Source organism: Rhodamnia argentea, chromosome 3 (assembly GCF_020921035.1).
Source record: "Rhodamnia argentea isolate NSW1041297 chromosome 3, ASM2092103v1, whole genome shotgun sequence".
Taxonomy (NCBI): Eukaryota; Viridiplantae; Streptophyta; class Magnoliopsida; order Myrtales; family Myrtaceae; genus Rhodamnia; species Rhodamnia argentea.
Window position 1 is genome coordinate 8001441 of NC_063152.1, and position 26234 is coordinate 8027674.

At 39.7% G+C, this 26234-nt stretch overlaps 1 protein-coding gene and 1 pseudogene across 1 annotated transcript in view; both read left to right on the forward strand.

Annotated features, from left to right (window-relative positions):
• Positions 1–26234, forward strand: part of LOC115729440 (disease resistance protein RUN1-like) — a 58451-nt gene that overhangs the window by 13079 nt on the left and 19138 nt on the right. The window lies entirely within an intron of this gene.
• LOC115728541 lies at positions 1693–25448 on the forward strand (annotated as a pseudogene).

The following is a 26234-nucleotide window of genomic DNA, read 5'->3' on the forward strand; positions in this document are numbered from 1 at the left end:
TTATTCCATGAATGCAATCTTTCCCGATCAAGATCGTCCCATGTGCACTTCTCGTATAATTTCGGCCACCGAGCTACCCAAAGGGTTAGATCGTATATTACCATCTCGCAGACTAAGTTCACTATGCCAATTAAGTCCAAGACTATTTATTTGAACCATATCTGCCACCATCGGTTCAATTAAAATATAAATGAGATGCATGCAGAAATTAAATTGATCTAAATGCGAACTACGTATCATTCTCTAATTTTATATGCAAAATTTGATATCCTAAAAAGGTAGTCAAAATTTAGGTGTCAACAAATGTATATTATATAATATACGTCATCAAATAGTGTCTTATTATTTTAAAATGATTGTTGTCATAGAATAAAATCTGCCTAATCGTTTTTAGAAACACCCGGCTCGACATAAAATAATCAACATCACTAAATGATTTTTGATTAGTCATTTGAGCGGATGAAAGAACTAAATTGGACATCCAACAATAGTTCAAGGATTACACCGAGCAAACTAAAAGTTCAAAGGCTATTTACGTCATGCTCTCCTCATGAAAAATTCAATATTGGAATCAAACTACCAACTTTGTTTTCGAAAACAAATGCCCAATAATTTGTCTCGTTCCTCGTCATTAACTAGAGTAGTCCTCGTGGAATCGATGGCCGCATTCAAAAAGTAATTGAATTTTAGGAAGATTCATGTACTTTTTGACGCCTTTTCTTGCCATATTATTTCTCCCACCATGCTCAAGGGATTGCCTAACAAAAAAATCCATTTTGATCAATTTGATAACCGATGCATAAGAGGTGGCCATTGCGGTTGCAAGAAAACCCAACAAACACTTGGGTAACCCAGGCTGTTCTCGAAATCACTTCTTGATGAGCGAGTCCGGACAACGAGTTCAGTCTGGCATATAGCCCGATCGGGCCCACTTTGTCACATCCGTTTGGACCATTTCTTCATGATGAGCAAGACCGGACAAGAAGCTCGGTTCGGTACATAGCCCGATCTAGCCCTATTCGGCCCGCCCATTAATGTCTCTCTTCCTCACTCTCCCGCCTTTTCCAATGCGGTTGCAAGTAAACCAAACACTTTCGTAACCCAGCCCATTCCGAAATCACATATTGATGAGCGAGCCCAGACGTCAAGTTCTGTCTGGCATATAACTCGATCGGGACCAGTTCGTCACATCCATTTGGACCATTTCTTCATGATGAGAGATACCGGACAACAAGTTCGGTCCGGCATACAGCCCAATCTGCCCCAGTTCGGCCTGCCCATTAATGTCTCTCTTCCTCGTTCTCTCTCCTGCCTGTTCCAATGCGATTGCCAGTAAACCCAACACTTTGGTAACCCAACCCGTTCCGAAATCAATCACACACATTTCTTTACGATGAGCGAGCCCGGACAACGAGTTCGGTCCGGCATAGAGCCCGATCCGGCCCGGTTCAGCCCGCCCATTAATCTCTCTCTTCCTCATTTTCTCTCCCGCCTGTTCCACTTCTGCAATTCTCTCTACAAATTCTCAGACTCCAGTGGACTTCGTCACTCTCTAGCTCTTCCATTCTGGCCCCGTTCCCTAAGCAGCATTGAGCTTTCTTCTAGGGTTTTCGAGCTCTACCATTCACTCAGTTTGCATTGGCCACCGGCGCTTGTGTACAGTCCTCGCGGTTTGCTCCAGCAACTGGTGCTGCGTTTTCGGCTGCTTCCGGAGCCTTTTTTTCTTAGCTATGGAGATCGACGAAGGGTCGCAGTGTGTTCTTCCGTTTCAGCTTCAGTTCGACAAACCGCTGGCTTCTCAGGTTCGGGTCCCGGCCTTCTTTTGCGACCTAATGGGCAGGTCGATTCAATTGTTCCGACTCGGTTTTGTGAGGTTTGCTCCATTTTTGGTTGGCAGGTTAAGATGGCGGAGTGGAATCCGGAGAAGGATTTGCTGGCCATGGTCACAGAGGACTCGAAAGTGGTGCTTCTCCGCTTCAATTGGCAGAGGCTGTGGACAATCTCTCCTGGTCATTGCTTTGAATCGAGAAAGTTCTCTTTTTTTTTTTTTCCTTACTTTTTTTATCAGCGTGTTCGTTTCTTCAACGATGGCTTGTTGTGCCCTTTGAGTCATTGGCCTTATATCGTTTATAAATCTCGCTTTTCCTAAATATACTACACATCCTTTTTGCCCATAGGAACCACTGTAACTACTAATGTAGTTCAAATTGCATTCGATGGAGAATTGGACGAATATAGGAGTGCTTGAACGTCTACACGAGAAACCACGTTGAACTAGATGAGAGGACGGAGCTGAACCAAGGAAATGGTGTTCCAGAAAAATGAAGAGTCAATGATGGTGATACAAGTGGAAATCTAGAGATGACTTAGTTGCCAGTAAAGAATTCCAAGCTGATATCGGTTAAATGGAGGGACTTTTAATTATAGCAGCCATACATTCCTATCAACTTCTAGACAAGGTTGGTGCCTTAGGGGAGTTTATCCATAACTTAACCGATAGTCATCTAGACCAACTGGAAGTGTACCATACTCTTGTTCTTCCATCTTGTTACCCTTTTCGGTATACCAGTTAAAGTGTCCATGAAAATAAAGAGGGGACGTCGTTAATGCTGGATAGACTAGCTATGTCAGATGCAGAAAGGCTTGATGCCCGCATGGAGTTGGCAGATTTAGCCCCTGCAGAATTCCATCTCAATGTCGTCAGGTATCTATATAGTTTTCCTTCGATTTGTGATGGTGACTCTCACAATGTAGTATTAGTTATGGCTTCTCTTCTTCCTCTTCTTGTACTGATCGAGCGTTCCCTACTAGGAGAGATCTAGTATACGCTGGAAAGTTCCTCAGGTTTTTTATTGCTAAAATGTAGAGTATAGTCTGAAAAGTTTCTCACATTTTGTATTACTTGAAGTTACTTTGTCTTCTTCTGATTACAGAGAGACATTTCGTCACATCATTTTGATTAAGCAAGTCCGCTGTTGGAAATTTAACTTACATGCGAATAGGATATATCTCAAGCTATGCTGCATACTGGTATGACAATCTGGTCAGGAATGGAGGGGGGAATTGGAGAAAACAAAGAGACTAGAAGGGTAGGGGGAGCTGCATCCAAGTATGTTAAGTTCTCATACAACTTGGTAATTCAAATTCATAAGAGCTTAGGATTAGATGCCCAGCCTTGGTAGTTTTTGCTATCTATACTCACTGGAAAAATTTAAAGAGTTATTTTTTCTCCAGAAACATCTGGATGCTTCGCACATCATATTGTCTTCTGGATATGCAAAACATGTTGTCGAGTGCACTGTAGTACTTTAACCCATCCTTGAATAGTTTCTGTTGAGATCCTAAGTTGTAGGTGCTAGTACACTCATGATCCTTGCTTGAAGTATACTTTCGTGGATCCACTCCACCTCAAGCTTCTAAAGCTGAACAACAAGATTCGTTTTTGGATTGAGATAATGGAATGAAGGCTGCCAAAAACGTATAGATTGCCTGGTTTTACTAGCACCAAGAAGTCCCATATCAAGCGACCAATATCCCTCTCACTTATATTGTACTGTTACAACACTTTGCCTCACTTCAAAAATTTTGATTATTATTTTGTTGGTTTATTTGTGTTCTCTATCTTTCCTCTTCGTCTAGTAATTTTATTGTGAACAAATTATTCATTCATTTTTTTTTTTTTTGGGGGGGGTATGAACTGACTTTTCTTTGCACATTTCGTCGTGTGTCGTCAATACTAGCTTCTCTTAACTATTGTAATTTACTCCAGGTAAATGTGTAACATCATTATGCTGGCGTCCCGATGGCAAGGTTGTTGTCTTGGGACTTGAAGATGGTACAGTTTCACTGCATGATGTTGTTGAAGTAAGTTTTCTATGTAATTACTTTACCATTACCCTCACTACTTCTCAACTAGAATTCCTCCCGCAACAATGTTGTATCATCTGAATATGTTCTTCTCTAATCTCTCTTGGGAAACATTCTGAATTGCTTAAAAGTTGCATGATGCGATGCAAACAGGAAGCTTGCTTAATGAACATTTAGCAACTAATTGAGATGGCATTCTATGTTTATTGGTCTTGTCTGCCGATGTCAAGTTAACATTGGACTGCTCTATAGGTCAATCCGAGCAGGATAAGCCTAGCAAATCTTATTAGAACGCTATTGTACATGACCCAGCATAATAAATTTTACTAGAACACTCTATTCTACATGACCCATTTGTAATAAACTAATACCATTTGGGTTCAAAGTTCAAACCATGTAACACTAATTACCACTTAGGGTCAATCATAGTTGTCACATGGAAATATATTTAATGAATCGACATGTTAAATCTACGGGTTGGGGATCGTGAATTAGATCCAAAAGAGTCATAAAGTTTGATATAGTGTTGACGATTGGTGTTCCATTACAGATGTTAATTAATTATAAAATATGATGTTTTCTTAATGTTAAGTAGTTCCATAGCTAATAGAAAAGATACATTAAATTTAACTAAGTTTTGGATGTGATGCCTAAATATCTATTCTTTATTGTGGGATTCGTCGTCCTACATCAAAGCCATGAAATGTTTTTGACCGCAACATCGTATTAAATGATGAATCAAAGAAGTTGATTGACTTATATCTAATCGGTGAAATCAGTGGTGAATTGTTTGATATAGTACTACTAGAGTCATTCAATTTATTTATACGCTCAGGACTTGAATCTGGATGTGCTCAATTGCATTCTCATGTAAGACAAAAAACTGTCACCTTGTTGTAGTTGTTGTTGTCGATGACTGAAAATTTTCCAAATTTAAAGGATGGTTTACAGAAGTGTTTACTGGTATTGAGCTCATTGTGAGGATCTACGGTCTAAGTGGATGGTGTCATATAGAAGCAGTCATCTATGACACGCTCGTTTTCATCAAATTTATAGTTATTTTCTATCTTTCTATTATTTAAAGCAACATATGTCCAGTTCAGTCAAATTAGGAAGGTAATAGTTCAGGTGACTTTTAAATGATAGGACTTTCATGTGCCTCAGCTATGCTTGTGGGTAGAAAAGTTCATAGATAACCGGTTATGTCATTAAGCTATAGCTGTTCGGTCAAGGTACAATTGCTCAGAACTTGGTTGATGCTGCTGAATTTCTGTTTCTTTGAGGTTTGTACCAACTTATAGATCATTGTTCTCTTCATGGATTACCTTTCTCTCTCAAGAGTTTACTTTTACATATGAATGTTATCTTATCAATCTAGCTGTCTGTATGGATCTTTGGATATGCGGTGTACTACTTTTATATATGATAGTGCTTGCAGCAGTTGTACATACTGTGGTATATTTTCTCTTACATGATATATATTTTAAGCAGAATGGAAAACTGTTAAGAAGTTTGAAGTCCCATGTGGCAGCTGCAGTGTGTCTCAATTGGGAGGAGGATGCCCAAGTGAATAGAGTATGCATCTTTCAACTTGGAAAAGTTCATAAAACTTCTTGATCTTGATTCTTGACTGACAATATTTTATTGTTCATACCTTTCATATTGTTTCTAATATTTTGTTTGCAGTTAAGTGGTTATTTTAGTCTGGTTTACTTAATTTTTTTTTTCAAACTTATAATCTAATTTCACAGTCCAACAGCTTCAATGTGGGTTTATGGAAGGTTTTTTTGAAAAACTTTTGGTTGGAGTCGTATGTTAGTTTTTGATTTGCTGATTGTTGACTCCTTAGCTTTAATCTCTTGTTATATTGTTTCTTCTTTATTTTTGCAATTGGAAAGGTAATTATCCATTTGTTTCATAGGACACTTCTGGTAACCCTTTGGCATTTGAAGATCGCACCACTCGTTTCTTCCCTCGAGTTCCAAAAGTTCCTTGCATGCCTGGACTAGTACCTGGAGAAACTGGTTTAACGGAAGATGTTCAAGATTCATTTGTAGAGCTCTCAAATTCTTCAAAGCAATGTTTCAGTATTCTCTGCAGTGGAGATAAAGATGGGGTTTTGTGCTTCAGTATATTTGGTGTCTTTCCGATCAGAAATGTTGTAAGCCTCCTGTCCGTTCAAATCAAATGTTTAGCAGTATAGTCTATCCGATTCTGTCAATGAGTACTTCTTTCCTTTCTTGCCTATCACACAGCAGTCTTTCTTAATAAATGGATTTGATGGCAGTAAATCAGTATTGCCCGGAAAGTGAAAGTAATGAGCTGGTTAAGTAAGCAACTATACTGGGTGAAGTTATGCTTGTAAAATTTCTAGATGTTTATGCCATATTCCCAGGTAGATTTCACTTCTGTTGGTCATTTCAGAGATGATGCATCCGACTTGGATACAGAACAATTATCCGTAGGTTTTGTGGTTTTCTCTGAGTGCTCCTTCTACTTATACTGCAGTTGAAGCACCCAAAGGAGAATTTGGTGTCTTTCTGGCTTAGCCTGCCTTACAGACTTTCTGCTTTTGTTTTAGATTCTTGGGTTTCTATTCTGTTCTAGGGAGATTGAGAGAGCCTATGCAACCATTGGTTGGGAAAATTGTTCTGGGAGCATGTTCGCCTGTGTAGATAGTTCTCTCTGTGGGTGTGCAATCATTAGAAGATTTAGAATTTTAGGTCTCTGAATGATGCACGCTCATTTTAGATTGCATGGTCTTGTGGACTTCAAGTATCAGCGTGACATTTTTGCAGCATTGGAAAAAAGTGTTTTGGGGAAAAAATGTGATTGTTACTCAAGGATGAGGGAACAGAGACTTCTTAAGGAAGTTGGAGCATAAGAATCTTTCCTACATTACAAATAAGTAGAAGGAATTCCTAAGACTCTATTGGAATGCTTTTAAAGGGGATGATTCAATGGAAATTAGGGCTAGTTATCGGTATGGCATTATGGGTAGAAGGATGAGGGCTTTTATCAATCACATATGAAATTGTTTTATTTAGAAACAAGTACATAAATTTACTAAAAATGTTTTCAAAAGTAACCGTGTAACTTCTCCTTAAAACTAGAGCGCATTTGGTGTACACTTGCAAGACTCACATATATGACAGTTCCACTACTCATGTGTCACATGGATCTTAGACAATAATCTGATGAAAATTGTCTTTCCTAGAGATCTGAGATGTGGATAGATGTTTGATTATTTGTATATGTGGGGCATGCTTATCGTCATTTTCTTATGTATATCATGTGTTTTAAATGAGTGCGATTGTCGAAAGATCCTTCCTCAAAATGCTTCGGTGACCAACAAAGAATTTCATTCACTTTGTGACATAAGTTGTAGTCATTAGATACATTGTCTTTTCATGGACACGTCGTTGGAATTTGATAGAGCAACTGTTGAATAAAAGCTCAGTGGTCACTGAACATGTTTCTACAAAAATGTCAAACAGCCAGATATAGTAAATGTCAAATAGCTTGTATATTGGTTTGATAGATATAAAATGCTGTCTGTTTGGTAAACTTCAGTATACATGCTGTAAAATTTATTCCTGTCATTGGATAATTCCAGATATCATTTTAGATGTTTCTCCAGAGCAAGCTAACTGGCATGTATTGTTGTCATTACGTGGTTTTATCCAAGGATCTTTGTCATTTGATGGTTGCATGCTCAGGAGAACTTCTTGAAGACATTGTTGAATCAAGAGGGGGTCAAATGGTTGGAGATAGTATGCATGGCTTCCGTTGCTTAGTGCTTGATACCTCAATTTTCCAAAAGAGGTAAACTTGCACTTGGATTTAGTGTTGTTCAAATTTTAGGTGAAACTTCTGTTTTCGTTCACGTAGTAGTGATTGTGCTCGATATCATGATTACATTAGGATTGTTTGTGTGCACTGATATTTGTTTCAAAGGTATCAACTTTGTTTGGTTTTACGGAAAGTATAACTCATATTAACTCTGGATATTATCATCTTCCTTAAAACGAAACCGATAGTTGACATAGATCACTTTTGAAACATTTTTCTTAGATAACTCTAAACTTGCATGATAGGAGAACTATCCTTCTCATAATTTTAGATGCCCAAGTTGACTTTCAAGAGTCACCATAAGCTGAACAACATGATGTCTCATACTTCGAAGCCTGAATAATTATGTTCATGCTTAAGGTTTCACCCGAGCCTTTAAGTATCATACCATCTTTCAATAGAAACCTCTAGTAATTGATAACGTTTAGATGTTGACAGTGATGGGACAAAAATGCGGTAGTTATTGTTGCAAATTTTTAAAAACTGTCGCATGATTCATGTCATTTTTGCTCTAGAGGCCTGCTTAGTTTTATATAGCATTTTTAGTATTCGTTTTCATAGAAACTGTGTTCAATGTTTTTTGACAGGAAATTTGTTGAGTACAAATGATATATGCTGTAAGGGATGAAAATTGTGAGAACATGCTTGTGTTCCATCACAACAAAAAATAATGCTCTGTTATTCCATACCTTCATGTTTGCATGTGGAACGAAAACACAGTCGTCTTCAGTTTTAAATGTTTAGTTTACGATTAGTTTTCCTTTCTTCAACTGTTTTCGAAGTGTTACCAAACACACTTTCTGGTCTGTTTTATTCCCAAACAGAATGAGAACAGATTTCTGAGAATCTTTATCAGCTGAATGCCTACTTAGATTCTCAATCTCTTCCTGTCTGCAGTAGAAATGAACTTCATCAAGTTGCTCAACAGGCTTCCAACATCGAAGATTTACTTCATGTCATCCGGACATCATTGTCACTCATGAATAAGCAGTGGGCTGATGCCATGAATATATTTCATGCGAAGTTTGATTTGCTATCAAACCTTATTAATGACCATGGTAAGTGGTACAGTTAGTGCAGAGCAGTAGATGGCTTTCCATTTTTCTTCATTTAACTGTTTCTGTTTGTTTATGTAGGTCTTGACTCTTCTCCTCAGGAGGAATTTTTAAGTCTTCTAGGTGGTGCTAGGACTAGTCAAGCAGTCCATCAGTTTCTTATTACTTCTCTGGGTGAAGTGGTACGGCTGGTTTTTTAAGCTCTGGTCTTGCTATAGGACATAGGTGCTTTTTTTTTTTTGGGCCGGGGGGGGTGTTTGTTTTTATAATGTTAGTCTGCTAGTTTGTTCATTGATAGGGTATGAGGCGTGTATCAAAAGTTGTTTGTGGTGCTGGAAAAGAACTTCAGCTGGTTGTCCTCAATCATCTGCAGGTGCACATTATTACCTTTGCATTCATGCATCCTCTCTGATAAATTATTGTGTTTTAAGCATCTCAGAGACAGTCTTGGAGGGTGATTAGATAGATATAGAAATTTGTTATAGGAAGTTATGCTTCGCACATCTTTGAGACACAGCATCTCTTTCAGAACCTCCTGATGTGAATTCGTATACGAACATATCATATTCAGTGATATGGATTACTAACATTAAGTGGCTGGAAAGGGTGAAGTAAAATCGGATTTTATTCTGATGTAATAGTTGGCAATCTCTAGGGTGAAGTAAAATCGGATTTTATTCTGATTTAATAATTGGCAATCTCTAGTGTAAGTGTATGATAGAAATTATAGGTTGTTAATCATTGGTTTGAGTTTGAACTTGATCTGAATTTGAACTTGATCTAAATTTGAGCTTTCGGAGTACTGGACATGGAGGTGTGGATAGAGATGTTTATGCATTTACGTTGTAATTAGCAGGTGTAGAGATATGTTCTCGGTTTTAAAAGGAAAAAGTCTATTGCCCGCTTTGATTTTGGCATTGTTAATGATAAAAGAGTGATTTTTTTATTTCTGAGAATAAGAGAAGTACTTATAGGCTTAAGATTAAGCCTAGTACAATTACACTTATAGCCCAACTTGTTAATACTCTAACACTCCCCCTCAAGTTGGAGCGTACATATCAAAAAGACCTAGCTTATGACAAATATATGAAACTCTTCCGCATCGAAGAGGCTTTGTGAAAATGTCTGCTAGTTGCTCTTCGAACGTGTATGCACCAATCGTATGTCCCCACTGTTCACCTTTTCTCGAACAAAATGACAATCCACCTCTATATGCTTTGTTCGCTCGTGAAACACTGGATTGCTAGCAATATGAATGGCTGATAGATTATCACAACAGAGAGTAGATGATCCGATCATAGGCAATCCAATCTCAGCTAAAAACATACGAACCCATTGGAGTTCACCTGTAACATTGGCCATAGCACGATACTCGGCCTCCGCACTTGATCGGGAAATAACAGATCGCTTCTTACTTTTCCATGACACAAGATTACCACCAAGAAATACGCAGTATCCCGAAGTAGATCTGCGATCCATAGGGCAACCAGCCCAATCTGCATCGGAATATCCTATCACCTCCAAGGACTCGTAATTAGAATAATCGGATATATGAAGATGACCCCGATTATGAAACACAAGTCCTTGACCCGGAGCTCCCTTTAAATATCGAACAATTTGTAATGCAGCTTGCCAATGATTAGTACGAGGAGAGCTCATAAATTGACTTACCACGCTAACAGCAAATGAAATATCCGGACGAGTAATGGTAAGATAGTTTAACTTGCCCACTAACCGGCGATACTTCTCTGGATCACGAAGAAGTTCTCCGTGTTCATTATCAAGTCTTACTCCGGGATCCATAGGTGTGCCACCAGGTTTAGCATCATGTAAACCGACCTCCTTAAGAATATCAAGAGTATATTTTCGTTGGGAGAGAGCAATACTACCATTGGCATATGCAACTTCAATGCCAAGAAAATATCGAAGACATCCTAGATCTTTAGTGCTAAACTCCTTCTGTAGAAATTGCTTGAGTCGTCGTATACCTTCAACATCACTTCCCGTGACAATGATATCATCAACATAAACAACAAGAATAACACATCCTTGTAAAGATGACATACTAAATACCGAGTGATCCACACCGCACCGATGCATGCCAAAAGAGACAACCGCATCGTTGAAACGACCAAACCATGCACGAGGAGATTGTTTAAGACCATAGAGAGCTTTTCGTAACCCGCACACCTTCTCCCCCTGAGCAACAAACCCAGGTGGTTGCTCCATATATACTTCCTCGTGAAGATCACCATGAAGGAATGCATTTTTGACATCAAGGCGATAAAGAGTCCACTGTGATCGAGCAGCTAATGAAATAACAATACGAATAGAAGGGATTTTAGCTACGGGAGAAAATGTCTCATCATAGTCAATACCATAAGTCCGAGTATAGCCCTTCGCCACAAGACGTGCTTTTAAGCGCTCAACCGAACCATCCGGATTGTGTTTGACAGCAAAGACCCAACGACAGCCCACCAATCGTTTATTAGCCGGTAACGAAACCAGCTCCCAAGTGTTATTACGATATAATGCAGCCATCTCCTCTTCCATAGCACGAGTCCAACCAGGATGGGTCAAAGCTTCCCGCACACTATTTGGCATGCATACGTATGCAAGGGACGACACGAAGGCGGATATCCGAGGACTCAAGTTATGATAAGACACAAAGTTAGAAAGAGGATACCGAGACCGAGTACGATGAGCAATAGGCGAACCGGCGGGAGATTGTGGAGGAGGATCAGAAGCCTGGACTGGAGGTGGTGATGGTGGGGCGCTTGCTGGTGGAGAGTTACAACCCCAAATAGAGGGAGGACCGCGTGTATAAACCTGAAGAGGAGTCGATGATGATGAGCCCGGATCCAATGGAGCAGCATTAGGAGTAACAGACGGTGGCTCTAGTTGAGAAGTAGGTGCATATGATGGCGGAAGATCCATGGTTAATGGTGCTTGAGGATGAGCATCGCCAAAGAATGGTTGATCCTCAAAGAAAGTCACATCAGCAGAAACATACTCCCGACGACGAGTAGGATTATAACAGACATATCCCTTTTGAGTACGGGAGTAGCCTACGAATATACATTTTTCTGCACGAGGAGATAATTTATCCAATCCAGGAGACAAAGAATGAACAAAACAGACACAACCAAAGATACGAGGGCGAACAGACCATAAAGGACGATCGGGATGAAGAAGAGCATAAGGAATAGCTCCTTTCAACACGGAGGACGGAAGACGATTAATAAGATGACATGTTGCAAGTAGAGCATAGCTCCCGAATGATTTAGGCATATGAGTGTGAAGTAATAGACAGCGAGCAACATCCAACAAATGACGGTTCTTACGTTCAAGAACTCCATTTTGTTGCGGAGTATGAGCGCAAGAACTCTGATGTAAAATGCCATGAGATTTCAGAAACGGAATGAAGGTAGAAGAGGAAAAATACTCACGAGCATTGTCAGGACGCAAACACTTAATAGAACAATCATACCGAGTACGGATTTCATTATAGAACCGCGAAAAGAATGAAAAACTTCGATACGATCTTTTATTAAATATAACCAAGTTGTACGAGTACAATCATCAATAAAAGTGACAAAATAGCGAAGACCAAATGAAGACTCTCGACTAGGGCCCCATACATCGGAGTGAACTAACTCGAATGGATGTGAAGCACGACCCAAAACACGAGGAGAGAAAGACTCACGATGGTGTTTACCCAACCGACACGTTTCACAATTAAACTGAAGACCCGAACTAGACACAAAATGAAAACGTCGGAGTACGTCTGCCGATGGATGACCAAGGCGACAATGTAATCGGTAAGTATCATCCACGCCTTTAGTCCGAATTGTTATAGCAGCAACAATAATCTCGGGATCTAGGATGTACAATCCACCAACTTCACGCCCACCACCTATTCGGCGTCCGGTCTTCCGATCCTGAAGAACACACGAAGACGAAGAAAAGATAATATTGCAATCAAGATCACGAGTAATAGAACTAACTGATAATAGATTATAAGGAAAGTGTGGAATATGATAAACAAAGGGTAAGGAGACGGAAGAACTCAATGATACACAACTTTGTACCAGGTTACTTTAGAATGAGAACCATCTGCTAAGGTGACCGATGTAGGAGAAACAGATGAAGTGGACGTGAAAAGACGAGAATCGCCGATCATATGATGAGTGGCTCCTGAATCAATAACCCAAGAACGAGGAGCAGCTGTCTTGGATAAGAGACGGGTAGGATCATCCCGTTGTGCTAAAGTAGCAGTGGGACCGGAGACAATACCACTCTCACTTTGTCGTGCTCTGACCAACTCATCATATTCTGCACGAGTTAAGTGTACCGTACCCTCTTTAGAAGAGAATCCAGAGGAAGGTTCGGTATCAATAGAAGCATGTAGACCCCGCAGCTACGGATGGAGATCATAACAATAATCAATAGTGTGTCCGGAAAGGCGGCAATGAGTAAAAAAGCGGTTCGCTCGACCACCACCACGAGCTCCTCTAGAAGTATTAATACCACCACCGCGAACGGCACCTCGACCTTGAAAACCACGACCACGACCACGATAAGAACTATCTGAATTCCAATGTCCACGACTACTAATACGGCCACGAGTCCCTTGACCTCCACGAGCCACCATAGCACTACCGTCTGAAATTGGTGAAGTCTTAGAACTGGAAGTGTAACGAGCAGCTCGAGAATACACTTCTTCAATAGAAGGAAGAGTGCTTTGAGAGGTAATCTGTTGACGAAGAGCACTGTGATCCGGACCAAGGCTACGAAGAAAGAGCACGGTTATCATGTCCGCTTCTCGTTGCTGCATCCGAGTAATCGTGGTAGCGGGTGGAAAATAAGACTTGAGGCGCCGATACAAAGATGCAAAATGAGCATAATGTTCTGCTGGACAAGCATCACCAATTTTGGCTTCAAATAAAGCCTCCCACATATCACAAACCCGACTCATGTTATTCTGTCCGTAATACAATAAAGCACACTTTGTCCATACCTCACGTGCTGTAGTGCAATCCATGAAAAAATGACGAACGGATTCAGCCATACTTCCCCATAAAAGTGTACGCAAGGTGGCATCTACGTACTTCCATTCTTCTAGACTATCCGAATCTGCAGGTGGTTCTTCTTCAAGCCATCTAGATTGGCGATTAGAATAAATAAAAGTTGAAAGAGCCATCGACCAAGAAGGGTAGTTGGTACCGTCCAACTTAACCAAGGTATTGTGTAAATTTGTCATACTATAATATGGACCAAAGGATACCGAACTCGAAGAAGCACTAGAGGGGCCCGACCCCGAAACAATTGATGGGGAACTAGATGAACTAGTAGACATCCTCACAAACTATTAATCACTGATCACTAGAAACTTGACCCGTATGCAATCAAGTAAAACACGCCACTTACTATACTACTTCTTCGAGTATCCACAAATATTACTTCAAATTCAGACACAATATTCACACTTTTGACACCGCAGAACTCCAAATTCAGTCAAATCCAGTACCATATTCAACGATCCCAGCAGCCACTTCAACTTCACTCACACTAATCATCAATTCAGCCAAAAACATTATCAACTTCAACTCACTCCCACTTCTAACACAAAGATTCACTTCCACGGATCAGTAAATTTAGCCAAAAAACAGCAAACACAGCTCACTTCAACATATCTCTTCCACAACTCATTCAACCAAATCAGCAGACACCATTCATTCAAACTATGTAACAGTAAGCCTCAGAAACTCCCTGAAGTACAATCGGTCGTGAGGAATCAACACATGGAGAGGTTCGAGGCAAGAGAAATCAAGTTCGACAACACTGATTTCTAGGTTTTCTGACCTAGATAACTTCCAGCAACACTAGCTAGTAGTGTGCAACCCCGAAATCAAATCACCTGACTTTGGTCGACGCTGGGAGAGGTCGCCAGAGCCTAGGCGATGCTGGGCGAGGTTGCCGGAGGCCGCCGGGACGCTGGGCGAGGTCGCCGGAGGCCGCGCGATGCTGGGCGAGGTCGCGGGAGGACGCCGGGGTGCTGGGCAAGGTCGCCGGGACCTGGGCGACTCTGGACGAGGTCGCCGGAGGCTGCTGGGATGTTGGGCGAGCTCGCAGGAGGTCGCCGGGACCTGGGCGACTTCTGGCGAGGTCGCCGGAGCCTCGCCCGGCGCTGGGCGAGATCGCCGGGAGGCCGCCGGGACCTGGGCGACTTCTGGCGAGGTCGCCGGAGCCTCGCCGGCGCTGGGCGAGATCGCCGGGAGGCCGCCGGGGCCTGGGCGACTCTTGGCGGCGTCGCCGGAGCCTAGGCGACGCCGATCTTGAGTCACCGGCGGCTGTTCTGCTTCTAGGGTTCTGTTCTGCTAGGGTTTACTGTAGCTTCTAGGGTTTACTGTAGCTCTGATACCATGTTAATGATAAAAGAGTGATTTTTTTATTTTCGAGAATAAGAGAAGTACTTATAGGCTTAAGATTAAGCCTAGTACAATTACACTTATACCCCAACTTGTTAATACTCTAACAGGCATATTCCCTCATAATTGCATGCGTCAATCTTTGTATCCGTGAATCATATTCTAACTCTTGACCTGCCAATAGCATTATTAGAGCCTAAGAGAAGTTGAGACTTATTTTTACTACCAGATTCCACTCCTTGGATTCGATGTAGAAAGCGAAACTCTACTTTCTATGGTGCTTTTACTCCTCACAAGCTAAGGATGAGGATGAAAACACTCGGTTATCGGAAAAAAATGCACAGATAAACTAAGCGGCGGGAGATCGGATGATAGTGAATTGAGACTATGTTGATATCATCTGTGATGTTTAAGCGTGGTTATGAGAGCCTCTGTTCACAATGATTGGTTTACATACTCAGATGTGAATTCATTATTATATTTTCTTTTTACCCAACTATTATTGCATTTGGATCACCATTTTTGGTAGCTGACCGCCTTTTTTTTTTTTTTTTTTTGTAGAGTAATGCTAAACATTTGTGTTAGGTGTTTGTGATCTACTTAAATACTTAAATTTTACCACTTCAAACCAATTTTGTATATTAGTCTCAGTATCCGTAGTTTTGTTCTTTGTTGTGAGAGTGTTGGTAGCTCTTCAAATCCGAAGTTTCTCTTGAACTGTATAGATCTTAACTCTAGGTTGTAGAGGCACCTTTTTGTTGTGATGAACTTGCTCATAGAAGGAATGGCGACTGTGAGTTAATGGGTTGTTTTTGCGCTCGATAAAAACATGCTATTAGGATGATGGTTATGCTGATGAGCACCAAATCATACATGAGATGTTAATATTTGTACTTGGAACTACATGATTACATAATGAATGTCGGGATAAAGGGTTACTGGAATAACTTAAAAATCCTCAGAAAAGTGTAAGTTTCTTTTTTTATAAATAGTTCAACTATAGGGCACCAAGGAAGGTGCAAACCCATATAAGAAAAGAGCCAAAACGTAAAGCTATATACAAAACAACTCTCAAAACCAAAAGTAAGTTCAAATACAAAATAAATAATTGACTTTATTAACCAAGGCATCAACATCTGTGTGCAATTTCCAATATACCAAAAGTGCAACTTTAGCCAAACCTCAATAAACAGAAGATTTCTCTCCATCGAAAGCTCTCTTGTTCTGCTCCTTCCAAATCAGCCAAAAAACAGAGAGGAATTGAGTTAATCCTTCTTTTCTTGTGCCACTGTAAATGAATGCCCTGCCGTGCCCAGGTCTCTAGCTCCATGGAAGCGCCAATAACCCAAGAAAATTCGGTGCAAGCATAGGAAACTGTCCAAACTATTCTTGTTCATGGACAATGAAGGAGGAGATGACGCATGGATTCTGCCTCCTTCTTGCAGAGGAGATACCTGCTAACCAGTATTTTGCCTCGTTGTTTTAGGTTATCGAAAGTGAGGTTATGTTCCCAAGTTGCTTCCCAAGCAAAAAGAGAAGCTCTAATTGAAACCCTCACTTTCCAAATTGCTTTCCGCTGTTCTACCACCAACATCGTCCCTATCAAGCTGCTTGTAGTAAGACTTCACAGGAAAGATTCCATATCTTTCATTGTTCCACACAAAAGTATCCTCAGAAGCAACGGAATTCTTGTAATTATATAAGACATAAAAAACAGGCAAAAACTCCCAATCTTTTGCTTCTCACGAACTCAATATCCCAAATGATCATTCCCTTGTTCAATCGATAACAATCCGCTACCAAAGCTTCCTTGTTCCTTGCAATGTCAAAGAGATTTAGGAGATGATCAATGTTTCACCCAAATGTTTGCACATACGATGCCAATCTGTGGGAATCAAATTCCGTTTCTTGAGATTCTCAATTGTAAGAACCTTATTCCAATTTGGTGCGCATTTACTAAGAAACTTACACCCTGAGGAGACAGATTTGACTCTCACAGATTGGTGTTGTATGTGTAAGCATTCAGGTGAAAATGTTAATCATCTCTTTCTTCAGTCCGACTCGCTCCTAAGCTTTCGCATAAAATCTTCAGCTTGTCTAAGTTGGTTTGGTTTGGTTTGGTTCTTGCCAAGACATGCCATCCAGCTTCTTAGTCGGTGGAATGCCTATTTGGGAGGATCAATTTCTAAGAAGTCTTGTAGCGCTGCACCTTTGTCTCATGTGGTACCTTTTGAAAGAAAGCAACATAATAGTAGGGTTTGGAATATTTGGTTGTTACATGTGTTGAACCTTTTAACCGACTTTTGGCATCATATTGTGATTCCTCAGAGTCTTCTGATGTTTTCTTCTTGTTTGTTTTTCTTTTGTTTTGTCCTTGTATATACTGACGTAGTAGAATTCTTTTCTTTTTAACAATATTCTTTATTATCTATACAAAAGCTATTTCCAGTTATTCTCCACCAGATCTCTCTTCATGCATGTGGAAATTTTGTGTATGTTGTGAACATGTACATTACATGTTCACTTGCATGCGAGCATGTGCTTGCACTGGTGTTTGTACATGTGCATGCACACTAGAGGGCTGTCGTTAATTAGATCAGATCCTTGATTCTCCTGGGTTCAAGGACTCTCACGTACATGCTACATATTCTTGTTGATTGCTAATATATTGAGAAATGATGTTTCTAGTTAGATTCTTTAAGGTTACATACTCTTTTTGTGTTTTTTGATAAGTATGTCTACTAAAGAGCATCAGGGGGATGCCTCTTATTTACAAATTACCACCTATAAGCTCATATTTGTTTGAGAAATTCAGAAAAGACTTACTGTCTAAAGAACTGCCATCAAAATGCCAAAAAGAACCTGGTGGAAAGCCAAATATGCTATACAGCACCTATATAACTTCCCTAATTATTTGGAGCTTGCTTGTTTCTTTCTTACCAAAGTTTATGAACTCTCTTTAACTCCATGGTACTGTCAATCAATGCTTTGGGGCTCCTTTCTCCTATTGTTATTCAAAATGTGCATTCACAATGGTGTAGAATTTTGTGGAATAACTGCCAAGTGTTCTAAAAGATTAACCTATCAAACGTCATAACACTTCCTCTCTCATGTGGGCTAAGACTTGGCCTTAGATTGAAGTGTAAAAGTTCGATAATTGGGGAGTTAAATAGGTAGCAAGGTGAGTTTTGAATCTAGTTACTCCTACATAATCAAAAAGTGTAAGCTATTGGATAGAGATGTAGTTTGATATTCGAATGTCTTAAAGAAGTTACCCTTGCCCAAGCTAACAGCACAAGGGCTAGGCCCCCCCGTCCTCTTCCTCTTCTTTTTCCCCGGACACATGCACGCGCGCGCGCACGCGCGCGCACAGAGCCACTTTGGGGTAGGACTTGATTGTTCCACACAAACATTCCAAACTTCCAGCCAGTTTGCATGAATTGGATGGCAGTCTAAGCTCCATTTTGTTAATGATTTTTCCTGGATAACTTTGATTTGTCAGAGACTCTAGCACATGTTATGTAGTTCAAATACAGTTTGCACTTGAAAGATGAAGATGGCTTGAAATGGCCATTTGCTGTGTGAAACTTTTTTATTTTTTTAACATCGATAAATCCTCTTGCTGTTGCTTGTTACTTGTATGTTCAATGCTACATTTATCCTATCTGAGTGTCTGTCAGTTTCCTTAATTAGACATGGTATTTGATTTGTGGGATTAACTAATTGTAGTATTGTTATCTACTTAGTAGCCTGCTGTAGAAATTATTGGCTTTAGAATGGGTGAGCTCAGGGGTCTTTCGAGATGGCGTTCTCGTTATCTGGGTAGTGGTTTGGATGAGACACTGGTGGATAATGGAGTAGAAAGGCTGGAATGCTGCTTGTACAGGTTGAGCGATTCATAAGGGTGCTCTCATCTGTTTTGCAGCAGGTATGCCTGTTACAGTCTTTCCTATGATTTCTTTACCTTTCCTGATATCTTCTGTTTTCAACTATTTTCTAAAATCTTGTGTGTCTCTCATCGTGCTTGTCTTTAGTGACAGTAAATTCCTGAATTTTTGACATGGAATTGAACTACTTGTGGATATAAGACACTATATATTGTGTGTTCAGAATGATATAGAATTGTAAGTGAAATAGCATTTTACGTTTGCAAAATGAGCTTGTTATTGGGATTTTAAAGGAGATAGTGTTACCTGTGGGCCTTGGCACATGACTTGAACCTGTTTAACAAAGGTCCTTTTTGTACCTGTGAAGATCATGATGAAGTATTGACAATACAAAATTGTTGTTTTGTTGATATTGTCATGCTTTTGAAGGAGCAAAGAGACATTGCGTGACTTCTTTATCTTTCCTTCTGATGTCTCGCACAATATGGGGTTTGTTGATACCTTTTCAATTCTCGCATGCTACACTCAAGAAATGCATTCTTTCTTGTTTCAAAATGAAAATATGCTAGTGTGACCACTGAAATCTAGGGTAAGCTCAGAATATTGGCAGGATCCTATGAAATTCTCAAGCCTTTGGCGTGCTTGATCTAGGGTCGAAAGCATTTTGTATTGGTTAATAATGTGCATGTTGCTGAAGCTTTTGCTTTCGTCTCTCTTTCAGTTTGCAAATTTCTTCAGCTGGCTTCTGAAATGTATAAAGCAACTGATGTCAGAGCGAAGTGATCAACTTTTAACGTACAATAGGTCTGTCTAACTTTTTTCCATCAGGGTCCTTTCTTGTGGTGAATTCCTATTTAGTCTTGTGAATTTCAACAGTGAACTTATTGTCGTGTTCTTGAAGTTTCTGTATGATCAAGATCCTGTTATGCAGCTTCTGGATCTACCTGAGGCTGATGAACAAATCGACATTGATTTGTAAGGGATTTCCTCCAACTCGTCTGGTTCCTAATTTTACATCCTTTACAATGTGGCACCTGGAACCCCTGGATCTTTAGTTAATGATTTTTCATAGCTGATGAAGGCACCAAGTGGAATATTTGGCATCACCATTTTTAGAAAGCTTCCAGTAGAAATTGCTTGTATGCTCCTTGAAAGTAATTTTTTTTCCTGTAATTTCAGTTGACATTAACTTTCACTTGGGCTTAGATGTGACATGTCATTATTGTCGATAGTATGGCTCTCAAATGAATTAACAAATTTCTTCTGTTGGGAATTATCTGTAAGTTTTGCTCCTCCTTGGTGTTCTTTATGAGTTCCATTCATCTAATAAGAATGTGTTATTGCCTGGCCCTAGTTACGGAATCATATGTAACATTCAGACATGATGTGGGACTGGATTCATAATTTGCCATAAGATGACCTATAATTCCAAGGGTGGGTCGTCTCTTCATTCTTTGTACCTGAAATTTGGTGAGGCAATGGCTTGGATACTGCAAAGTGTGGTCAGCTTAGTATTGCCTTCATGTACTCTAGAGCCGAATGTTGGTAGCCATTCGCAAGGTCATGCTATACATTTGTGTGCCAGAGGATTAGAATATCATGGTGTAATGGATCTTGTTCATGCTGTGAATGTCACAGTGACATGATGTCAAACCTAGTATTGTTTTCATGCGCTCAAGTGGCTCACTCATGCTTTAATGTAATGTGACACAAATAAGTTGCTAAACTGAGGATATGAAATTGTAAATGGCTCCTGGTTTGTGGATTAGTTCTGCATTTCAGGTCATCTCGGTACAGTCTTCATGAATACTTAAGAGCACAGCTTGATGAGGTTGACTAAGTTAGTGTGGTTTGCTGGGCTACAAATGTGGTTATTGTTGGTCCAGCACTATTTAATTTGCCACAGGACAACAACGATTGAAATTCAGGGATTGATTATTGTTTCTCATTGGATTGGAAAGTCTCACTTTTTGAAGATTAAATGTAATTTCTTGCGCTTTTCTGGCTTGATGTATCTTGTCACATCAGTAAGTTGTCTTACACGCATTATTGTCTCAGAGAAACAATGCAGAGAGTCAGAATTAGTGCAATTTGGAGGATTTGGAGACAGCGAATATTTGCGGAGGACACTTGCAGAGGACTTTCAACAGATGGAACACAGGTATTAGCAAAAGAAATAGAAATGTGAAATGTAATAGAATCTTGTTCGTGCATAGAAGGTCTTACTTGAATGTCTCGCTTATTACTCTGACCATAGATTCTTCGTATTAAGGCTTTATCTATCTTTTCCATTCATAAGTGTTCTCACATGCTTTCTCAGTGGGAGAAGTATGAACTCTGGGATAAATAGTTGCTATTTTCTGTTGTTTGAAGTGATTGTTTTTTTCCCTCCTTCAAGTCTGGTCCTCATTGCTGACAAGTGTACCAAATGTGAAATTCAAGATCTCTTTGTATGCATGACAGGAGTTTGAGTATGATGGCCCAGATTCAAAACTGGTTTTTGTAAACATTGCAATCCTTCACTTAGAACCTTGTGCCTTTGGTTTCACCTAACTCATTGTTTAAGTGAGCTGAAATGAATTTCATTTCTCATTTGGCTGATCCAGGAATCTTGTTAACGTGGTTTGTCTGTAGATCTTTCTATCCATATTCCTATTACCATAATTATGTACCTGCATTTTTTATTTTCTTGCCTCAGTGGCCAGATCCATGAGACTATAATTAGAGAAGGAGAAAAAGGAAAGAGAAGAGAGGGCGCGGGTTGGGGGTTTGGGTGGGTGGGGTGGGTCGTCTTGTGGAGGTTGTACTCAGCGATGGGTTTTCCCTCTGCCTAATAATCTAGCGTTTCGTATTCGATCTGAGGTTGATAACTTGATAATGTAATGGAAACTTAAGTTGGGTGCTTATTGGATCGGGCTTTCTGTTTTTATAATTATTAGGGATGGAAATATTGTATCTCAGGTTTCCTGATTATGACTCAATTTAATCATCGCAGTTTCAAGGAAGCTGCCCAGATGCCTTTTTCTACTATTTCAAAAAAGATATTTTGTAAGAATTTATTGCGGCTATTCCCTCTTGCGTCTGTTTCAGCGTCCACCAGATACATTCCCATCTCACTGTCCTTCTATGAGGTATGTAACTTCAATTTGAATCTACAATTTTATCAGGAGATCTGCATGTGCAGAGTACAACTTCCTTTTCATTCTAATGATTTCTCTGTATGGCTCTGCAGGATGCCTCTGAATTTGCTTCATCTAACCAGACTCATGAAGTTGGGTCTACGGATTATATTTCCTTCCAAATAACCGACGAGTCGTTTTTAGATGTTACAAACTGTATAGCTGTAGTGAGGGGATTTATGAATGATTTAAGCAATGTGAAGCAGGGAAGATCATTGGAAGGGATCTTGTTGTGCATTCCTCCTGGTTACTATTGTGTGGATTTGGCTCTATGTAAGGTAAGAGCTTGGTACATAATATTTTAAGGCCCGAATTTGTAGATGTGGCTAATTTATTCTTTTTTGAACAGGAACATCAAATTGTTATGTTGCTAAATAAGATGAATGATACTCGAGAAAACGTGGGAGATGCCTGGATGATGATCTTGCAGGCCAGTGCCCTTCCATTTGTGTATATGTCAGGAACCACTTGGGAAAATAACTGGGAGTTGTATCAATTGAAGGTAACTTGTGGATCCAGTACTCGCATTTTGGTTTCGTACTCATGATACGAATGGGACGCTCCTGAGTTCTGTTTGTTCCAACACACATCAATTCACTATTTAAGACATTAACGGCAAAAGAAAAAACTGGGGATATGGTGCTTTTCTTTCGACCCGTTCTTTTCAGTGTTTAAGAACTGGCTCCAGTTTGACCGGGAACCAGACCTGTCCAGTCTGGTTCACTGCAGAAACAGTAGTGGTCAAGAACTGGTGGTATTGTTTGACCTTATTCAACTAGTAATCAACCGTGACTGTAAACTTGTAACCTGGCAATCCTGTCAACTAGCCTGGACCAGGGCATTCAAAAAATTTAGAGATAAGTTTAGCGAAAGCCCTAAAACTTGTCACACTCCATGGAACTTGACAAAAGGAAAATCCTAACAAGTTTTAGAACTTGATTGCACCAAATTGACGCGTTTTAGGATTTGATTGTATTTTTTAAAAATTTTAGGACTTAATTCCACTTTCGTGACAAATTTTAGGACTTGATTGCAGTTTTTGAAAGTTTTATAATACAATTGCACTTTCGTGACAAGTTTTAGGACTTTCAATAAACGTACTCCAAAAATTTAGAGGAAGATTGTTGGAGTTGGGTTGGGGTTTGGAATTCCAACCTCTTGTAACTAAAGCCATTTGCTCCAATGTCTTCTCCCTTCAATTTGTGGTGGATAATTTATTTATTGGCTTAATTTATAGGAAAATTGACCGATGCTCTTGAGAACTGGAATCCTGTTTTTGTTCTCAAGCGGCTCTCCTGACTCAGCCGGACATTTATTGTTTTGAACAAGTGTAGTCTAATATATGCAGAGTATTCTATCAGATGATATCACATGCAATCGGTTGAACCGGTTAAAATGGTAGAGCACAGTTCTACCAGTTTGACCAGTTAAGCCCTGGTCTGGTTTTCAAATCAGTTTTTCTTTTATTCTTCCTATCTATAATTCATATGCTCTCGTCATCAGCACGAGGAGCAGCAGCTTAGTTTTTCCTCCTATTTCCATACACATGCTATTTCACGCTTGGAATTTTAGAGTATGTTTTACTCTCTGCCTTACTGGAACTGCAAAAGTTCCAACTTATCTTGACAGTGGGAGCCTTGTACGTATATTAAGAAATGGGCATGTGATGGCCCTAATGGGTAGGTAGTGCCATTTTTTCTTCTATTTTATGAGGTCATTTTTTGCTTTATTATCTTATTCTCACTCCTGAAACACTAACCCAGTGAAACTGTGCGTCTAGGACTCTATCTTACACCTAGAGATGGAGAATGAGAAGATTCGCAGCATTCCCCATGCTGTAATTCCTCCCTTGTCAGTTAGTGGTATGAATTTTTTATGCTGTCATATTATCATGCTAAGGATTAATTCATTGTCATGCCACCAATTGAATAGTTCTGAAACTTTTTTCCTTGAGCTTCTTACCATGTCCATTTGCATATTTGGATGCTTGGAAACTTACTGCTGCCCATGCTCTTTCCTTTTTGTATCAATGTTTGATAAACTTGCGAGCGTTGGTAACAAATTTATGTTGTTGACTGGGTAGTGGAACTGAATTATTCCTGTCCACGCTCCTTACTACATTCTCACATAACAACCTACCCTTGTTTAAATATGGCTGGCATAGGTACATTGTGTCTCTTTATTGGACCTCGTCATGTTTGTTGCCACCGTTTGAAGAAGTGCAAACATGCTCCAAAAAAGTGCTTTTTTTTTCAGTCAAAGAAGTAAACTAAAGTATCAGGTTTTCCCCAATATTTTGAGTCAATTGAGTGGTCAAAGTGCGCAAAAGATGAATCTCTAGTGGCTAGAAAAATAAGGAGAATAATTATCTTGTTGTGGTAGGTACATTGCAGTCTGAGTTACTGACTGGGAACCTGTACATGTTAATGGTGATAGATCCTATCATAGTATTTAGTATAGCAAGATACTGTAGAACATTCGTAGTTTACATGCATGCAATAGCCTCTTTAGGCCCACGAGGTTTGCTTCCCGTCTGTATTTTAAGCATAATGCAAGTGTTGTACTTTTACTTTTACCCAACAAAGGTATGTAAACATCAGGTTAGTTGGCCAGATATTCAAGGAACGTTGGACTGAAATGAGGATTTTTTTTTTTTTTTTTGCAACAGCAAGTAGAGGTGTGGCTTGTGTTTTTGCTGCAAGAAAGCGGGCCCTGGTCTACATACTGGATGAGGATGAAGATGAAATCTCTGATTCAGAATGACCGTCTGTTCAAGAATTTGTGGTGGTTATGCTGGTATCGCTCCTGCCGGTGGATCTCTAATACTTAAAGTTGCAGACTTCGGTGTGAGAACAAATGCATGCGGGCTTTCTGACTGAGGCTTTTCAGCTCCACATTTCTTGGAGTCTTAATATACACCTGCCATGTGCCTTTTCTGCTAGGCGGGCATTTGTCAAAGAGAAAAGTGGAGTAAAAGGTGATTATGTATCTATTGAGTCAGATAGAATCGACCCAGAGATGCCGACCCATGGCTTCTCTCTGGTGGTAACTGTCTTCATGGTATTGTTGCAAGGCCTGAGACGACCTTGATAGGACCAAGCTTTTGCTTCTTCTGTATATGTTTATTATTTTCTTATGTTTGGATTGTTTATACTTTGGGTTGAATGGTTCACGTGGTGTACTCGACCAACGAACTCCGCATTTGAATGTGGATATTTGCCATGGAAAAAATTCGTCGCTAATTTCCGATGAAAATAGTGACAAAATGAATATTCGTCGTTATTTGCGACGAAATACGCGACGAAAAAATTCGTCGCTCATTAGTGACGAATATAGCGATGAAAAATAATTCGTCGCTAATTTGCGATGAAAATTCGCACGAAAAATTTTTCGTGGCTAATTAGCCACGAAAATAGCCACGAAATATTTTTCGTGGCTAATTAGCGACGAAAATATCCACAAAAAATTGTTGTGGCTAATTAGCGACGAAAAAGGCCATGAAATAATTTTTCGTCGCTATCTCCTTTGCGACGAAAATGGGCTTTGTCCCCAATTAGCGATGAATGTCTTTTTTCGTCACAAATTCTTTTATTGAAAGTTAGCGACGAAAATTGACATTTGTCGCTAATTAGCGACGAAAATAAACGTTCGTCACTAATTAGCGACAAACTTTTGTTTTCGTCGCAAAATTAGCACTATGAATAAAAATAACAAAGAAAATATTAAAATTAGCGACTAATCATTATTTTCATCGCTAATTTAGCGACGAAATGTATAATTCGTCGCTAATATGAAGGAAATAAAAAAAAGAAAATGTTCAATTTATTTAATTTGCGACGAAAAAACAGTGTTCGTCGCTAAATTTGCAACGAACTAATACATTTCGTCGCAAATTTATTTAATTTATTCTGGAAATTAGTGACGAAATTATTTTTTCGTCGCTAATTATTTTTTTTCTTTTTT